The sequence below is a fragment of the Miniopterus natalensis genome, chromosome 1 (assembly GCF_054644295.1).
Source record: "Miniopterus natalensis isolate mMinNat1 chromosome 1, mMinNat1.hap1, whole genome shotgun sequence".
Lineage (NCBI taxonomy): Eukaryota > Metazoa > Chordata > Mammalia > Chiroptera > Miniopteridae > Miniopterus > Miniopterus natalensis.
The window spans coordinates 122,913,621-122,932,004 of NC_142081.1; positions in this window are offsets into that span (position 1 = coordinate 122,913,621).

Below are 18,384 nucleotides of genomic sequence, written 5' to 3' on the forward strand. Positions count from 1 at the left end.
CAGAATGTAGGATCAAGATGAATGCATCTAATGGGTTGGAGGCTGGTTACGTGCATTTCTTTGCAAAGTAATCTGACCTTAAAATCTATTTGCTTTAGGACCTTGCAAAAAACAGGGATGAAGGACTTCTCTTAAAGAGCATCCTTTTGATTCCCTAGGGTTAGCAAGGAGTGGAACTTTCAGGGCACCAAAAGTCAATAAGCAGTCAAAGTATTTTTCTACTGTCCTCTTTGTTTTTTACCCCAAACCATGTTAAGCAATATCTAGATATTACTCTCATTGTTTTTCAAGCATCTACAAATTAGATATTTCTTCATAAAATCTTGGAACAGTCCTGAATTCTTATTTACATGGGCAAAAGTGGATACATAGGAATTTGCCTGCAGCCGAAATAGCTGGGCTCTGTGACCCTTGGTGTATTTCTACTGCAAAGGGTGGTGGTGTTCATCTCCTTACCACCTCCTTTTGGATAGAAAATGTTGGTGAGAACACATTAAGCCATCACTCTGTCCCCATTAAAGGCAAGTTCACCAGGCAGATTTTCTCTAATAACTACCCTAACTGGCAAGGGTGCCCACATGTTAGACTGAGAGAAAATTCTTACCAGCATTTTGCAAACATAACATAGTCTTCCATTATTGCAATATTTTTCTTGTGGGAAAAGACTTGCAGAGCCTTGTGGTAAGTTGCTTAACAGTTATGATCTGTTAATCACTGTTTTTTTTCTCCTAAGAGAAATGGGAAGAAATAACTGTCTGGTGAATGTCAGGGTCCCTGAGCTCATATAGGGGCATTGGACCAAAGGTTTCCCAGAACAGCAGTGCTTTATTTTAAGATTTAAAATTTGGCTTACCAGAGTAAGGATCTTGACCAGAGACTATGACCCTTACGGGAGTTCTTGGCTAGGCTGTAGGATGCTGGAGACCCCTCTAAGAAAAGACTGCACGTTCATTTTCTGTATGTACATTTCATCAGTTTTCAAAAGTTTCTCTGACTTTGTAAAATGATCTTCTTTTGCAGCATTCCAGAAGCTACAGTTTGCTTCCCAAATTATATTAAAATTAATTTTTAATTGATGTGTGAAACATATGCCACTGCCTGATTCCCTTTTTCAGAATGTTAAACAAAACAAACAAATGCTCAGGAGACAAGAGAAATACTAGAATATGACTGAGTCTTGCCCTGTTTTCACTTGTTTTTAATTTAGTGGAACTATATCGATTTCAGGAGCTTTGCGCAGAAGCACACTGAAACACCCCTAATTAAAAGTGAAATATATCTACTTCACTTGAGTAAATGGATGGTAGTGGGCTGCCTAACATTCTTGGTTTGTTAATTGAATAAAAATTATTTATAATATTTGGTGATATAAATTACTTTTAAAAATTGAGGTTTTGCCCTGGCCTGTGTTGCTCAGTGGTTAGAGTGTCAGCCCACGCACCAAAGGGTCACAGATTTGTTTCCCCATCAAGGGGAAGTACCTGGGTTGCAGGTTTGATCCCCAGCCTAGGTTGGGCACCTGCAGGAGGCAACCAAACCACGTGTCTCACATCAGTGTTTCTCTCTCTCCCTTCCTCCATCTCTCCCTTTCACGCTCTCTAAAAATCAATAGGAAAAATATCCTCAAGTGAGGAGTAACAACAAAAATAAGTAAATAAATAAATACATGGAGTTGTTTTAAAAATAAATAAAATTTAAAATTGAGTTTTTAAATGTGAAGATCCTTTATTTCTAAATAGAGAAATTGAGGTCACTTTTTATTTTTTTTATTGAGCTTTTCTCTATTGCTTAGATAAATATAAAAGAGGCCATTCATTCATGAAAGAGAAACACTGTTTTAGACACTATTAATAAATTATAATACTATTTATAGCAATAATTAGACCATAAATAGTGATGAGAAAAATTCTGAAAGACTAGATAATGGTGGACCTTTAAATAGTAATTTTATAAAAGTTGGAAAAATTGGCACTGAACATGTCAAAACTGATGAAAAACTGATGAAATGTCAGTTTAATGTAAGTTTGTTAGCTAATCTTTTTTGTAAATTTACATATTCCTCAAATACTTTTATGCAGAATTTCATTTGGTGTCATTTTAGGAAAAGTATTTAGTAACTCTAAGAGCTTACTTGAAACTGTTTCTACAATTAAACGCACAGGCTTGTTTCCATGTGGTTTCATAATAATAATGTAATGCGGGTTTCCCCCACTAACCTGAAACCTTTCCTGTGAAACCTTTCCTGTGATATCTTTCCTAAGCCAAACTAGCATAAAGGCACTATGTCACAGTGCATTTGGAAGCAGGGGGAGCCTAGGTTCTTCTAGCTGCACAAGCGGTGGCAGGAGATTCCTCAGAAATCACAAATTATCTGGTGGTGTAAGAAGGGTCAGCCAATGAGAACATGACAGAGGATAGATCTTGGAGTCAGGAAAAATGTTATGAAATTGTAGAAGCGCAGCATTCATTGTCCTCTACCGTCTGGAACTGATGCCAACTGAACCACTCTTCAATCCCTCACTTTTTAAAAAGCCTCTTCCCTAGAGAATGCATCCTGATTTTGTAATGCAACTTGATTCTTAGGGCATTTTCATTTTTACTTTAAATCTTAAAACACAAAGAAAAACATGAATATCTAATCTAATCTGTCAAACCCTGCCAAGTCTTTCAGTATTTTGTTACAAAATGCTGGCAGCAAAATGTGAACTGTATATATCCCTGGCATATATGTGTCCTTTTGCTCTCACATGCCTGCCTGTTTGACTGAAACTACTCTAGAGAGTCCCTTATTCTTCCATCTTGAAACTCATTTGTTTTGAGGTTGCTTTTATTTTCAGTGAATACTTTCTTTTGAGTCTTAATATTAACAGCTGTACCATGAAAAAAAACTTTTTTAATTGAATTTATTGGGGTGACATTTGTTAATACAATTATATAGGTTTCAGGTGTACAATTCTATAATACATCAACTCTATACTGTATTGCATGTTCACCACCCAAGGTCAAGTCTCCTTCCTTCACCACTTATCCCCCCTTTACCCTCTCCTGACTTTCCCCACCCCCTTTTCCTCTGGTAATCATTATACTGTTGTCTGTGTCTATGAGTTTTTTGGTGTTTTTTTTTTTGGCCTTAATCCCTTCACCTTTTCACCCACCTGCACAATCTCCTTTCCCTCTGACAGCAGTCTGTCTTCAGCATCTATGAATCTGTTTCTATTTAGTTTGTTAGTTTATTTTGTTCATTAGATTCCACACATGAGTGAAATCACATGGAACTTGTCTTTCTCCGACTGGCTTATTTCACTTAGTGTATGCTGTCCAGGGCCATCCGAGTCGTCACAGATGGTAAGATTTCCCTTTTTTATGGCCAAGTAGTATTCCATTGTGTAAATATACCACAGCTTTTTTATCCACTCATCTACTGATGGATACTTTGCTGTTTCCAAATCTTTGCTATTGTAAATGATGCTGCAATGAACATAGGGGTGCATATATTCTTTTCAATTAGTGTTTCTGGTTTCTTCCAATATATTCCAGAAGTGGAATTCCTGGGTCATAAGGCAGTTCCGTGAGAAATTTTGTTTTTTTACAAAGAATTATCTTTGGGGAGGATTAAAGATGGTGGAGGACTGAGTGGAAGCTACAGTGGTGCTCTCCTGGGACCAAACTGGAATTACAACTAAAATATAGAAAAACCATCCTGAATAACCAACTGCAACTAAAGAAAATCTGGAGAGCACCCTCATAACCAAGGAGGAAAAGTAGAGACTGAATAGACACTGGTAGGAAATATGGAGGTGCTAGAGGGCTGGCTGGGCTCCCACAGGCAGAAGCTGAAGGTCCGGAGCAATATCTCTGCTTTGCGGGGGTTCCCACTGAGGACTCTGGGGCCAAAACCCCAGGCTGGACTTCCCAGCCAGAGCACGAGAGCTAAGAAAGGTGCCCACATAACATCTGGCTGTGAAAAGCAGTTAAGTTTCTGTCTGCCAGAGAGAAATGGCTGGAAATGCAGGCACCCTCTTAAAGAGCCAAAGCACAAAGTTTTGTGTGAAGCCACTCACCTTGGGCTCCAGGAGAGGGAGGTCAGAGTGGACTGGAGCTGTGTGAAAAGAATCTAGGGTGTTGGGCTCTGAAGATAGAACTCAGAGGGCACCCCTCTGGATTCATGTGCTGAGTTATTCCCTCTACTGCAGAGGACATCTTTCATAGGCAGACATTTACCTTCCAAGCCTGAGGGTGAAGCAATTGCCCCACCCAGCTGGAAAACCTCTTGCCCTGCCCTACCCATGGAGTTTCTACAGCCTGAGGCTCATTATGAGACAGATAACAATCAGCCGCCCCACCCTGTGGAGTTTCTACAGCCTGAGGCTCATTAAGAGAATCAGATTAATCTGCCTGCAGGCAGAGGCAGACCTCAGAGTGCTTTGAGTCTTTGCTTGATCTACTTCTGGACCTGGGCCTTGGAAAAAGAGACTTTGATGTGCATCTCGGTCCTGTCTAAACACACCCAGCCCCAACAGAGGGGACCTCAAGCCATGTATGGGTTGTTGATAGCTCCAAACAGGGTACTCAAAGCCAGTTACAAACAGTGTCTGATGTTGGCCTGCACCAGAGAACCTCCAAAAAGACTGAGAGTTCTAGCAAGCCTACTTAATACATAGAAACAAACTCAAATAGGCAGTCAAATGGGGAGACAAAAAACAATCCCCAAATGAAAGAATATGAGAAGTCTCCAGAAAAAGAGCTAAATGAAAAGAAAAGCAATCTATCAGATATAGAGTTCAGAATACTGATTGTAAGGATGCTCAACAGCATGAAAAAAGATATGGAAACTATGAAAAATGACCAGTCAGAAATGAATACTGACATAGCAGAAATAAAGAATACATTGGAAGGAATAAACAGCAGATTAAAGGAAGCTGAGGATAGGATCAGTGAATTAGAAGACAGGGTAGCAAAAATCACTTAATCAGTGATCCAAAAAGAAGAAAACAATTGAAAAACAGGATGACAGTCTAATGGAGCTGTGGGACAACATGAAATGCAACAATATTTGCATCATAGGAGTGCCAGAAGTGGTCAAAAGTAAGCAAGGGTTAGAAAACCGGTTTGAAGAAATAATGGCAGAAAACTTCCCTAACCTGGTGAAGGAAAAGGGCACACAAGTTCAGGAGGTACATAGAGTCCCAAGCAAGAACAACCTAAAGAGGCCCATGTCCAGGCACATCGTAATTAAAATGCCAAAAATTCAAGACAAAGAGAGAATATTAAAGGCAGCTAGAGAAAAGCAATGTTACCGACAAAAGAGCTCCCATAAGGCTGTCAGCTGACTTCTCATCAGAAACTCTACAGGCCAGAGGGAATGGTATGAAGTATTCAAGGTAATGCAAAACAAGGGTCTGAAACCAAGACTACCCCATCCAGCAAGCCTATCATTCATAATAGATGGAGAAATAAAGAGCTTACCAGGCAAAAAAGGGCTAAAGGAGTTTATCACCGCCAAACTAGCACTGCAGGAAATGTTAAAGGGACTGCTGTAATAATAAGAAGAAATAGAGAGAGATACACAGGCATAAAGAATTAAAATGACAATCAATAATAACCTTAAGGACTTTAAAGAAGAGATCAACAGCGATATAGTCATAGTTGGGGGACTTTAATACCCCACTGACTTTACTGGATAGGTCTTCCAGACAAACAGTGACTCTAAATGGCACATTAGATCAGATGGATTTAATTGACATTTGCAGAACATTTCACTCCAAAGCTGCAGAATATACATTACTCTCAAGTGCACGTAAGTCATTCTCAAAGATAGACCACATGTTAGGACCCAAAACCAGTCTCTACCAGTTCAAGAAGATTGACATCATGTCAAGCATCTCAGATCATAATGGCATGAAATTAGAAACCAACTATAGTAAAACACTCAAAAACTTTCAAACACATGGAGGCTAAATAGCATGTTATTAAACAACGAATAGGTTACCAATAAGATCAAGAAAGAAATAAAAAACTTCCTGGAAACAAATGAAAATGAACACACAACCACCACAAATCTATGGAATACAGTGAAAGCAGTACTAAGAGGGAAATTCATAGCACTGCAGGCCTACCTCAAAAAGCAAGAAAAATTTTTAGTAAACTATCCCTACAACTCAAAGAAATAGAAAGCTCCTCTGTGAAGCCATCTGTACCAGGGCTTTTGTTTGCTGGGAGGTTTTTTTATTGCTGCTTCAATTTTATCAGTTGTTATTAGCCTATTCAGGTTTTCTGATTCTTCCTGATTCAGTTTTACATTATCTCACTCATACATGGAATCTAATAAACAAAAGAAACTGAGGAACAAAATAGATCCAGAGACTAGAAGCATGGAACATACTGATGAATCTTATGGGAAGGTGGGGATTCGGGTGTGGGTGGGGAGAGATTAATCAAAGAACTTATATGCATATATGCATAACTCAAGGACACAGACAATAGTGTGATGAAGGCTTTGGGGGGGGATATGGAGTGGAGGGGATCAATAGGAAAAAAAGGGGGGATATCTGTAATTGAAAGTATTACAGATGTCCCCCTTTTCCCCCACTGACTCTTTCTACCCCATACCCACCCCCACTTCCCAGACCTCCACCACTGTATTTTGTCTATGCGTTATACGTACAGGCGTATAAGTTCTTTGGTTAATCTCTTCCCACCCACCCATCCCCACCCCCACCTTCCCTCAGAGATTCATCAGTCTGTTCCATGATTCTATGTCTCTGGATCTATTTTGTTAATCAGTTTATTTTGCTCTTCAGATTCTACATATGAGTGAGATCATGTGATACTTATCTTTCTCTGACCACTTATTTCGCTTAGCATAATACTCTCCAGGTTCCATCATGCTGTCTCAAAGGATGAGAGCCTTCTTTTTTTTTTTTTTTTTTTACAGCTGAGTACCATTCCATGGTGTAAATGTACTACAGTTTTTTTATCCATTCATGTACTGATGGACAGTTGGGCTGCTTCTAAATCTTTGCTATTGTAAATGATGCTGCAATGAACATAGGAGTGCATATATTCCTTTGAATTAGTGTTTCTTCAGATATATTCCAGGAGTGAAATTGCTAGGTCATAAGGCAGTTCTAATTTTAATTTTGGGGGGTAACTCCATTCTGCTTTCCACAGTGGCTGCCTCAATCTGTATTTCCACCAATAGTGCAAGAGGGTTCCCTTTTCTCCACATCCTTCTCAACATCTGTTTTTTGATTTATTGATAAAAAAATAAAATAAAATCTTGAAAAAAGAAGCAACTACACTACATTGTTGCTTGGAGCCAAGTTTCTTTGGTGTTTCTATATCACTGGTTTCTGAAAGCCTCACTGTCCCTGCTCTTGTATATCTTCATTATCCACAGACACATTCACATTTGTTTAGGGGCCTGGTTTCTGGGCCAATAATTTAATTTCTTTAAAGAACTATATATGCCTGTGACTATATGACTTCCTTACAGGAAAGGACTAAATGAACCAGGAAATGAGGATTCTTAATCAATCTTTAAGTCATTTTCCTGTCTTGTTAGTAAAATCAATTGTCTTATTTGCATAATTTCTATCATAAATCTGGAGTCATCCATATCAATCTTAGTAAAGAGTAGTCAAGAAAATTGGTATAAATCTGTTTGAGGGGGACAGGATAATTAAATATCTTGCATTCGGCTTTTGTACTTTTAGCCAAAAATAACAACATTTACATTTAGAATTCTTTATTTTCTTTAAAAAAAATTTGAAATTTATATATATAAATTTCTATATAATCTCTTTATGTTGAAATGTTCTATCTCTTAAGAGATAAATAGCTTCAGAGCTTTTCCTTGTGTTGCAATTTGCCAGTTATGGAGAAAATTTCATGAATGTCTAAGAAACCAGGTATGATCACCTATGTCCTTGAATTTTTTATTTCCAGCATAATATTTTAATTTTTTTATGCTCCACAAAATAGGTATGATGCCTAAGTCTAAAGATCTTGGCTCCTTCTATGTTGCACAATTGTATGATTTCTAACTGGTTTTCTCTTGTTCATCCATTTGCAAGTATTTGCCTCTGTTCTGTTCAAACTGAACATCCTTGACTTACTTGACACATAAAGTACTTTTGATATTTCTTTGATTGTTTAAGTAATTATTATTGATCTCTAAAACAATTATTTATAATCTAATTTTTCAATTAATCTTATCTTTTCAGTAAGGAAGTAAATCTACTTTCCTCAAAAGATATCATTTTTAGAAAATTAGAAGTGTTTCTTATGAATATTACATATATATACATATAAAATCAGTAAATATTTAGCTGGCTCCCTCAGTCATTTGCAGGGGCAATATATAATATACTTAACCATCTGGAGGCTATGCATGCCAACCAATAAGAACAGGGCATTGGTCTTAGAATTGAAGAAAATTGCTGCATCAGGAAGATGGGGCTCCTGGGAGAGGGGCTGAGGTAGATGGAGTAGCTGTACCCAAAAGACCCAGCTAGCTATTCATCCAGTCTATTGTTTGAAGAACTGTGCCAAGATTCTAGGTTCCATCTTGATGTAGACCAGTTGACAGACATAGCCATTTATAATGCATTCTAATAAAGCAGTATGACAGTGAGGACAGAGCATGGACTTCAGAGTCAGAAAGGCCAAGTTTGATGTAATAGTTGTGTTACTCGGGGAGAATTTCTTATCCTCTAGGAATGTCCGTTTCCTTCTCTCTAAGGAACATAGCAATGTTGTCCATGTAGCACTGCTGAATGGTTACAGGTAACATGGGTAAAACAGAGTACCTGGCCCACAGGAGGTGAGAATGGTTGCCATCATTCCCTTCATTTCCATGATCCCATTCTCTTGGATGCCTCTTTCCTTCTTGAAAAACATTTTCTTAGGCTCTTCATCTTCTGCTCATGCCTTAAACATGGGCACTCCCTGGAATTTCTTTCCATGGCTATCTTTTGTTTTCTCTATGCATACTGTCTCCAGCAATCTCACCCACCACCATGACTTCTGCCATCACCTTAGCAATGATTTTCTCATCTGAATCACTGTTTAGCATTCCTCTTGGGCTCCAAATCCAACTTCTTAGTAGTAATCTCTGCTTGGATATCCTACAAGTACCTCAGACTCCACATGTTCTGAATAAACCTCATCACACTCTTCACACACTTTTCCTTGTATCTCCTACTTTAAAGCAGCACCATTCATTTTTGAGGGTCATCTTTGAACAGTCAGTATTATTTTTATATCTTAATATGTCATCTTTGAACATTTGCTACCATTTTTATGCCCAAATATGTCATTCATTCCTGTCCATTTTACCACTTAAATATCTTTTCATCCACACCACCTTAGTTCAGGTCCCCATTCTTTTTGTATTTCCAGAATCAACTTGCCCTGTTTCCAGCATCAACTATCTCTAGACTATCCTATGAAAAGCCAAGAGAATAATTTTTCCTTTTTGATATTACTTTCTTTAAATTTTTTATTACCCCCAAATTACTATTCATTTTAAGAAGATCCAAAAATACAGATACATAAAAGTAAGACATAAAAAATCTGTGTAATCCATGAGCCAGATGACACAATTGCTAAAATTTTTGTACACATTCTTTCAGACTATTTTAAACTTATAAATAACAGAATACTATGGAAGATTGAACTCTAGTAGATTTTAAATCCTTGATGAGATAAGATTGAAAATAAACTGAACTGAAATTTGTAGTGTGATCTTCACTGTGCAATTGATGGTACAGCCACTGTGCTGATGTTAAAGTGAGACCATTGGTTGATGCTCAATTATTGATTGATTTGATTTTACAGAAACTTATGAAAAATAACGTATCTTTGTTTAGGTTATGGTTTCTAATGAAGGAAACAGATATCCCTGCTGTCAGTTATCCTGATTTTTCAATCCTGGAGTATGAAACTTGGGAGGCAAGCTAAGGTGAGGTGAGAGATTTTTCTTTTTTTAGCACCAGAAATATCTGTAGTCTAAACTCTGAAGAACAAGACTCCAGGGCATTTCCAGTGAATTAACAGCTATGGTTTCATGGAGAGTGCTAGGAGCAAACCAACCCTATTAGGGACCAAGGATATACCCTGAGCATGAGCAGTAGAAATTCTGAGTTATTCTGCATGTGTTATTTCCCTCTCAGTAGTCCCAAAACTAAAAGAAATGATACTCTGTGGAAGTTATAGCCTGCTTCCTGAGGAATGGTGGAAAAATAAGAGTAAGAGTCTGTTTGATACTTGAGACAAAATTAAATGACTAGAAAATACAACTAGAAAGGTTTGACAGAGCTGAAATAACCAGTAAGTAAATGCAGTTAAAAATATATATTGGATCTTGATTCAGTAACTTAAGTTCAATATCAGCAGAAAGTAAATAAACTGTAGCAGACAATGGCACCTTTTCAGAAGTATGGGCTTAATTTACTTGCACTGCGTGTTTTATAATCCTATATGTGGCAATAACTTAACTGAATGAGTTTTAAAAACTTAAAATCTCCTCTAGGTGTTTGATTTTTAGCGAGATAACAATCCTTTGAGAACAAATATTCATAAACAATAGGTGACCATGTGTACTGGTCTGATTTCATTGCTCTGAGGCTCTTCATTGTTGACTGTTGCTCACAGGTTTTGCTGAGTGGGGGAGTTTCTGTGGTTAGTAGGTCCCCACATGGTATTTCCATGTTGCCTTCAGTGATGATGTTGCTTTGGTGCTTGTTGTATGATTTATTATCTTCTGATGGAACCTGGATTTCTTCAGTTTAAATAGTTTTGTTAATGCTTCCTTGTTCTACTAGTGGAAAGTAGATCTGAGATTTCCTGAGTCTCAAAAGGCGTTTTTATGGGCCAATTATTTTAACCTAATATCTTTGAAGGCAGCAATTAACATGGTATATTTAAATAGCTAAGTTTTTCTTCTGTATTTGCTAGCCTCTGAAATGTCACTGATCTTGTGTATTGTGTACTAGTTAGATCGTGGGGAGGAGGTGTTTCAACTTAACGTAAAAACAAATTCAGGCTTTCCATTCCTAAAGTTAGTTTTATTTTATTGTTGTTTAACAGATTCAAGTGGGAATTTGCTCTGTAAGTTACTTTTTGTTTCTTTATAATACCTTTCTCACTGAGTTAAGCTAAATACCTCGTCAGTCTTTTTCTAAATATTTTGTGTTCATGAATAGGAAATAAAAATATTTTTAGATTTCTTTTTTAATCCTCACCTGAGAATAGTCTTTCATTGATTTCTAGAGAGAGTGGAAGTGGGGGGAGAGAGAGAAACATTGTTATGAGAGGGAAACACCGATCAGTTGCCTCCATATGTGCCCCTACCAAGGACTGAACCCACAACCTAGATATGTGTCCTGACCTGGAATCAAGCCTGCAGCATTTTTGTGAACTGGATACGCTCCAACCAATTGAGCCACCAGGCAAGGGTGAAAATATTTTTAGTTTTTATAGCACCAAAATTCAGTTTGAACTTTTTATAATGGAACAAATACACCAAGATAATTTCTGTTTTATAAGTTGTGTTAAAAAGATTGAATTAAGTGTACACTAATATTTAAATATTCATGTACACTAATATTTAAATAGTTGTTTTCTCCTATGGCTCAAGATAGCCAGTTGTTTGTACCACTAGATCTCCAACTTTAGCTTGCGTCCTGGTTGCCTGGAAGATATTGGGTCCCACCTTAAGGTTCTGATTCCGTAGGTCTGGGGAGGGGGCAAGAATTCACTTTTCTAACAAGTTTTTTTAGGTGATGCTGATGCTTCTTTTCTGGGGACCCCACTTGAAGAGCCACTGGTTTAATCCAGACAAATTCTCTTCATACTGGAATGTTTGTGGCCAGTCGACCCAGATGAGGGTCTCTCATGGATGTTTTAATTCTAAGTCCTTTGGTCTTATATCTCCATTTAATTTCATGACCTTTAGAATTCTGGCCCAGGTGATGGGGAGATGGCTGGTGCCATTAACCCTAAATCAGCTATTGGAGAGTAGGTAGGGGTAGAACAGTTTAGATTAGGTTTGAACAAGCTTAGTTAGAAGTCCAGGTGGAGGTGTGCTAAAGACAAATAGAAATTGTGGAGCAAGAAGAGGCCACAGAGAGAAAGAAAACTAATAAATTATTGATGACCTAGTGATAGATGCCTTCATTGCCTCATTTCATTTAATCCATACAAGTCTCCTGAGGGAAGGCAATAATATTTTTGTTTTTATGGATGAGGAAGGAAACTGAGATTTAGAAAAGCTAAGTAACTTGTAACCACCTAGGGCCCAAACTTGAACACAGTTGGTCTGTTTCTGACCTCTCTATTATATCTGTGGATAAGAGAGTTAGACAAGGGAAGGTAGGCACAGTGTCATATACTGCTAAGGGATCGGGTAAGATGAATGCTGAGAAAAAGCCAATCAGATTTGCCATCTGAAAAGAAAACCTTTACTATTTTGGTTGGGGGTCTAAGTCCTCAACCATAGAGGGCAAGATGTGAGAGGCAATAAGTGAAGATATTTTTTGAAAAGATTGGTTTTAGAAGGAAAAAGACAAGAGAATAATATCATGAGAATTAAGGTCTTCTCTAATATAGGCACCTCTTAAGGACTGAATGTTTGTGTCCCACCCAAATTTGTATGTTGGATCCCTAACCTTCAACTTGATGGCATTTGGAGGTGAGGCCATCAGGAGATAATTAGTTTTGATTAGGTTATGGAGGTAGTACCCTCATGATGGGATTGGTGTCCTTATAAGAAGAGGAAGAGAAAGAGAGCTCTCTCTTTCTCCTGTGCATGCACCCAGAAAAGGCCATGTGAGGACATCATGAGAAGGTGACCGTCACAAGCCAGGAAGAACCTCACCAGGATCAGACTGTGCTGTCACACCGATCTCAGACTTCCAGCCTCCAGAACTGTGAGAAAATAAGTGTCTGTTGTTTAAGACACTCAATTTATAGCATTTTGTTTATGGCAGCCCAAGCTGACTGAGATGGCACCCATGCAAACTGGTAGGTTATTTATTCAGGCATAGTCCATTAAAAGATTGCTCCAAGGTTTTCGAATGCATTGACTTGGTGTCTCTTGTTGTTTTTCCCATCCCTACTTCTGTTGGAACACTTACAAACAAGCAGGGTATTCCTGTCTTGGCAGGATTCTCCTGCCAAATATGCTTAATTATGTAACTGGGTGAGGTGTGCATTGCCTCTTACATAAGAACCGGTTTTTCTGTCGTTTATCAAGCTGGATTGGGCTACTTCTCTTTTACTTGTGTGTATGTGATATGTGGAGTGGGGAAGGTGGTGTTGAAAGCATTACTTGAATGGCCTTCAGTCTCAGTTTGAGCTTTAGAACTGATGAGCTAAAGCTCTTAACACTAAAGAAATTAACTCTATTATATTTAAGTCTTTGAAATGTTTAGAGAACTACCCCAAAATAAATGAACTATCAAATTACTGATTCATATGGGTCAGTCCATTTATATAAAAGATAGTATAAAATGTTATTTCTCTTCTGCTATGAACTCACTATTTTATTTTTTTAAAAATATATATATCTTTATTGATTTCAGAGAGGAAGGGAGAGGGAGAGAGAGAGAGCAACATTAATGATGAGACAGTTGACACTGAGCGGCTGCCTCCTGCATGCCCATGACTGGGGATCGAGCCCACAACCTAGGCATGTGCCCTGAACAGGAATTGAACTGCGATCTCCTGGGTCCTAGGTCGATGCTCAACCACTGAGCCACGCCCGACCAGGCTCACTATTATATCTTTTGATTTTAAGTTACAGTGGAGATAACTATAGATTTTTTTCTATAGCATAACTAAAAAATTCTTAGTTGATTTATTACTGAACTCTGAAATATTTAGCGGATAGAGCCAAGAAAATGAACAGCATATTAAACATGAAGCTAGTGTGACTCAAATTCTTTTTAGAACTGGGCAGAATATAAAATAACTAACACGTTACAAAGATACTAATTGATATCTAAGAGAAAATGATATTGTTGACATCACATGATTTCTGTGAATTGAAATAGGTTTTGAAAATGATTTATGGGTGTTTCTTTTGTTTTAAGCTTATTCTTGCTAAGTTTCCCAAACTGCCAGGAACTGGCCCTGAGGGTCAGTATGAGGACTGTGTGAAGCCAGACTCTTCTTATTCTTCAGTAATATGAGAACTCAAACTTTCCCCCAAGTCAGCCCATGTTAGGTGAAATTTAACAGCTATCCACACAAGATTAGAGAACCATTGGCAGCTTATAATATAGTTTTTTACAGGCCAATGGTGGCACTATTCTTCTCCTTCTAACTCACTTGAAAGAAATCACAAATATTAGAACAATGCTTTGGGTTATAAAATGAACAGGTGGACTACACCCCCTGAGCACCTGAATGTACACTAACATATATTTATATGTGTGTGGCTATAATCTGTGTCTCAGTTTGCTCATCTGTAAAATAGGGTTAATAGTAGTACCCACCTTACAGAGTAGTTGTGAGGATTAAATATTAATGCATGTACAGCTCTTAGAATTATACCTGTCACAGAGTAAGCCCCAATTAAAGTAACATATTTATTACCTGGAAGGAAAAATAGAATAAGCCATCTTCCCTGAAGCTAACAGCAGTGTAAAAAAAAAGTAAAAAAATGTAGAGGTGATTCAACCAGGTAAGTTTGGCAGTGAAAACGCAGATTGGTTAGCATTCGTGGGGAAGAAGCTGCCCAGGAGGGGCACATCAAGACTGAGATGGATTCTGCTTGCTCAGTAGGGCACTACTTGTAGGGACAGTGTCTCCCAGTGGGTGGCCAGGTAAGCAGGGGCAATCCTCAGAGTTCCCTTTAGGGGAGCTGTGTGTTTGCTTTCCCGTGGATGTCACCTCTGAGCACAAGCTCCAGCCTGGGCAGCCTTTGAAGGAAGCCGCTTTCTCCCAGGACTCAGGGGCTCTCCTTCCATGCTTTCAACTTTTTTCTGTAGGGGGGAAAGCACGGTGTTGACTTCTTTATGCATGTATGGATGGATAGATAACTTTTCTTTCTTTTTTATTTTCACCTTCACTCAAGGATATTTTTTCCATTGCTTTTCAGAGAGAGTGGGGGGGGGGCACATCGGTGTGAGAGAGACACATCATTGGTTGCCTCCTGCACTCACCCTGACAGGGGCGGGTGGGGCAGAGTTTGCAACTGAGGTACCTGCCCTTGGCTGGAATCAACCCATGACCCTTCAGTCGGCTGGCCCAAGCTCTAGTCACAGAGCCAAACCGGCCAAGGCTGGTTAACTTTTCTTAATGGACCTCTCTAATCAAGGAATCACAAAGCCTCCTCTAGATTTATATATAAAAATGTCACCATGGTCACTGTTTCCTGTTTGGGCATCTGTCATTTGGTTGGTGCGGCCTGCAGGTGAGTGCCTTCCAGTAGCCACATCACACCAAGCTTGGGCCCGCGTGGTGGGGGAGAGATGACAGCCAGGATGTTAAAGCCATCAGAAGCCTTGTTGATGGCTTTATGATTTTACTATAATGGGGCAAGTCCCCGGCCTCCCTAGGACTCCATTCCCTTTTTATGTAAAATGAGGGTGCTGGACAAATCTCTAAACACCTTGAAGCTGTGACGTCTTACTTGATTGATGTGACCCTCATCACGAAGAAGTTGACTAACTCTAGGGCTGCTAATATGTTCCTTACATATTGATCACAAAAGCAATTAGACAGAAACCCTTTTTACTCAATAACAATCTTTTTTTTTAAATTTATTTTTGTTTAAAATATTACAAATGTCCCTTTTTCTCCCCAATGACCCGTTCCTCGATAACAATCTTAAAGATATTGCTCTACTAGTTGACTTTCCTGTGAACCCCATTCCCTCTAGTCTGATCTACCCCCCACCTTCGCTTTACTTGAAGCAAGCTTAGCTCTAATTCACTTCCTGGAGCTCTCAATGTTGAAACAAGTTCAGGAAAATTCCTGGGCTCACAAACTTCATGGAATTGGAAGGTTTTCATTCCAGCCTGTGTAGGAGCAGACTGACCAGGGTGAGGCTGTAAATGAGCGTGTCTAGGACTCTTCTTTCATTGGTAAATTGCTGGCATAATAACTGTTCAATAATACTTTAAAGTGGGTCATTTTCCAGATATGATCATGATAACCTTTTTCTGAGCAGCTAGCAACAGCGGAGAGAGGGCATGCGAAGAAAATTACTAATATGGGACTATGATGGTGCTGTGAAATTGCAAAATTGGATTTCTAACTCATCTTAGGGATCACAAAATGACCAGCAAGAGGGGTTAATGCTGACTCCATCAGTGCCTGGGAAACTGTAGGGCAAGTACAAAGAGCTCATGGGTATTGTGTCTGACCCTGATGGGATATTTCTGACATATTTCTAGCAGTCAGTCATGTTTGGATCAAAGGTTTTGTAAATTATTTTGTAACTGCTGGTGTGTGGGCATTGTCTAATTAATATGCTTTGTCTCACACCTAGTACCTGACTTCATTATATTCATAATAGAGGTTTCGCTGCTTCAAATGCTTTTTGAGAAGAAAAGAGGAGATACCTATATACAGAAATAAATTGCGTATTGTCTTGGATAAATATTTTAAGTTCAAATGTCATTTCCTTGTTTGTGAGAGAAAGTCATAGGTATTCTTGAGCAAATTTGTTTAAAATGTCTTATTTCCGTTTTACCTTTCTAGTTTGGGAACCTAGGAGATTTAAGTCATATCAAAATGAACAAAACAAGAAATCTGAATGCAACTGATGTCTTCACCTGGTTTATTGGCTCTATTATTGCTATCAGGGAGCTTTAACAGGGATGCTAAAACCTAAAATACTTCACATACATGTAAAATGACTGAAAGTTAGTAAGCATTTGTTTACTGCTAAGCCAAGTCATCTCCGATGTGCCTTCTTTTTTCCTGAGAGCTTCACAAGGCCCAGGAAGGGAAACCAGCTTATTTCTCAGCACAATTCAGAAACTGTCTCTAGGTTTTATTTTAAAGACTGTGTGTGTTTATATCTCTTTTTAGTTATTTGTTTAAATTATGAAACATCATAGACCTATGTAATATGTAGATGACAACATAATGAATCCTCCATGTACAGGTCACCTGGTGTAATAAGATCACTAACACAATTGAAGTCCCCATGAAACCCTGTCATGATCCTCTCTCCGCCATCCTTCCCAGTTTTTATACTCTTACTATATACATATGTAGCCTTTAAAATTATAGTATTTTTGGCATATCTTTAATTTGTATAAAGATTGTATCATAATTCATGTATCTTTCTTCAAAAACTTTTTTGTATAACAATATATTTTTGACATTTAACCATGGTGACAGAGTAGTTCTATTTTGTTCACTTTCACCGATGTTTGGTATTTTATTAGTTGAATAGACCAAAAAGTTTTTCAGCTGTTCTATTGATTGATTGCTTCCAATTTTTTCAGTTTCAAAAAAATATTATATTAAACATTCTTTAACATTTCTCCATCTCTCTTATGCAAGAATCTCTTTAGGGATATATATGTAGGCATGAAATTGCTGGGTCAAAGGTACGTACAACTTTACCAAGACTAGTTATAGCCAAATTCTCTTCTAACGTGGTTGTGCCAGAAGGTGCCTTTTACAGCTTTCCTTAAGAATGTTCCTATTGCCCCACTTTCCACTAACACTTATCTTTGCGTTGGAATTTTTCATTTTTACCAATCTGATGAGTATAAAATAACATACCTTATTGTTTTAATAGGCATTTCCCCAATTGCTACTGAAGCCCAGCAACTTTTTATATGTTTATTGGTAATTCAGGTTTCTTGATCTGAGAATTATGTTGTATCTTTTTGTTCATTTTTATTTTTATTTTTAAAATATATATTTTTATTGATTTCAAAGAGGAAGGGAGAGGGAGAGAGAGAGAGAGATATCAGTGATGGAGAGTCATTGATCGGCTGCCTCCTGCATGCTCCCTACCACACTGGGAATCTAGCCACCGACCAGGGCATGTGCCCTGACCAGGAATCGAATCTCGATCTCCTGGGTCATAGGTCGATGCTCAGCCACTGAGCCTCCCAGGCTGGGCTCTTTCTGTTCATTTTTAAAAGTTGTTTACTTTCTTAGCAATTTATAGGAGTTCTTTATAATACTTAGCCATTAATATTTTTTCTCCCTGTCTGTGGTTTTTGATTTTTAAATGTTATCTTTTAATTAGCATATAATTTGTTAATTATTTTAAAAGTATTTTGTTTAATAAAGTTTTTCATACTCTAGGATCATAAAGCTGTTTTCTAAAAATTTTGCTTTTAATATATCTGCAATAGAATCTTGCAAATTGTGTGGGATAGGGACCTAATTTATTTTAGTTTTTTG